The sequence below is a fragment of the Pundamilia nyererei genome, unplaced genomic scaffold, assembly GCF_000239375.1.
Source record: "Pundamilia nyererei isolate P.nyererei 1_Seehausen unplaced genomic scaffold, PunNye1.0 scaffold00037, whole genome shotgun sequence".
In the NCBI taxonomy this organism is placed as follows: domain Eukaryota; kingdom Metazoa; phylum Chordata; class Actinopteri; order Cichliformes; family Cichlidae; genus Pundamilia; species Pundamilia nyererei.
Genome location: NW_005187438.1, coordinates 3309261 through 3311381, shown reverse-complemented (window position 1 = coordinate 3311381; position 2121 = coordinate 3309261).

The window sequence follows — 2121 nt, the reverse complement described above, 5'->3', positions numbered from 1 at the left end:
TAGCTGTTACTGATGGGGAAAAAGCTGATTTGTTGGCAAGTACTTTTGTTGATGTACATAGTGGGAGAAATTTATCAGAGGAAAGTAAACGAGGACGTGAGAGAACTAAAGAAAGATATCTCGACGCTTTAGGGAGGAAGGACAGTACTGCGGATGTAATGGGTTGTCCCTTCTCTATTGGGGAACTGAAAAGAGCTTTGGGCAGAACTAGGAACAGTGCTCCAGGGAAGAATGAGATCAAGTGTCCACTTCCTGCTGTGACAAAACAAATTTCCCACGTGTGGGACTAATAAAGGTTATCTTATCTTATGTTATGCTGAAACATCTAATTCAATTCAATTTTATTTATATAGCGCCAAATCACAACAAAAGTTGCCTCAAGGCGCTTCATAGATACAGAGAAAAACCCAACAATCATATGACCCCCTATGAGCAAGCACTTTGGTGACAGTGGGAAGGAAAAACTCCCTTTTAACAGGAAGAAACCTAAATCTAAGTGATGCAGCATTAAATATATTGCTAATGTTCTTTAATAAGGTATGGACAGTAGGGTGTCTCCCACGTCATGGAAAGAAGTGCTAATTGTACCAATAAAGAAACCAGGGAAAGACCATAGCGATCCTGTAAACTATAGGCCCATTGCTCTGACTTCCAATATGTGTAAACTAATGGAAATGATGGTGAATGTGAGATTGGTTCACTTTTTGGAGTCAAGAAATGTCTTAGCACCCTGTCAGAGTGATTTTCATAGAGGAAGAGGGCCGATGGATCCTGTCTTATGTCTGGAAGATGATATCAGGAAAGCGCAAGTTAATAAAGAGGTGGTGGTTGCTGTCTTTGATGTAGTGAGGGGGAAGAATGTTGACCATCTTGTCTGGAAACTTCAAGAGGGGATAGGTAAAGTGGAAAAGTGGGGTGTAGACTGGGGTTTTAAATTTTCTGTTTAAAACCCCTTATTTGTGAAAAACAAACTAAAGTAATGTTTTTCACAAATAAGAAAATTGGGGGTAATGAATTGTTGTACTTGTATGGGAAAGAGTTAGAAAGGGTGGATTGTTTTGGTTTTTGGGTGTGGTTTTTGACAAGAGGTTGACTTGGAAACATCACGTAGAGCACGTTGTGGGGAATAGTAAAAAGGTTCTTAATATTTTGAGGTGTTTAGCAGGACTGTCATGGGGTGCTAATTTTGCTGCACTTAAGAGTATTTATCTCGCGTTGATTCGATCAAGATTGGATTATGGGTGTGTGGTATATGGATCAGCGGCTAAGACTTCCTTGAAGAAGCTGGATGTAATTCAAGCTCGAGCACTGAGACTCTGCTTAGGGGCAGTTAAAACAACACCAATATGTGCTCTACAAGTGGAATCAGGAGAAATGCCGCTGTGTATCAGAAGGCAACAGCTGTTGGTTAATTATTGGATAAATTTGAAAGGTCATGCCGAAACCCATCCTGTTAAGAAAGTGTTAGGGGCTTGTTGGGAAAGAGGGAAGGTTTTTAAAAATAGTTTTGGGTGGGTTGGAGATGATAGTGCAAGAACTTTTAAAGTGTCTGACAAAGTCTTTAATCAGACAGTGTTGTGGCCTTTACGTCCCATATGGACATTGAAGTGTCTTGTCGTGGACAGCTCTTTAACGGACACTGGAAAGCGGAAAGTGACCACAGATATTTGTCAAAAATTCTATAACAGATTGGACAGCAAATACAGTGACTTTTTACAGGTGTATACAGATGGGTCAAAAGATCCTAAGACAGAAGCAACTGGTGTAGCAGTGGTAATTCCGGTGTTGAATATCAAGATTGCGAAAAGAACATCACCCCGTCTGGGTGTATATGCAGTTGAATTGTTTGCCATACTGCTGGCTCTAGAATGGGTGGAGGACAGCAGGGTCTCAAAAGTACTGATATGCAGTGATTCATTGTCCGCATTATTAAGTATTGAACAGGGTTACACAACTACCCATCAGCAAATTCTGTATGACATTCTTTTTGCTCATCATAGACTGTCTGACCAAGATAAACATGTAGTAATAATGTGGACTCCGGCTCATGTGGGTATCTTGGGTAATGAAAGCGCAGATAGGTTGGCAAAAGCAGCTGTTAAAAGAGTCGACATAGATGTA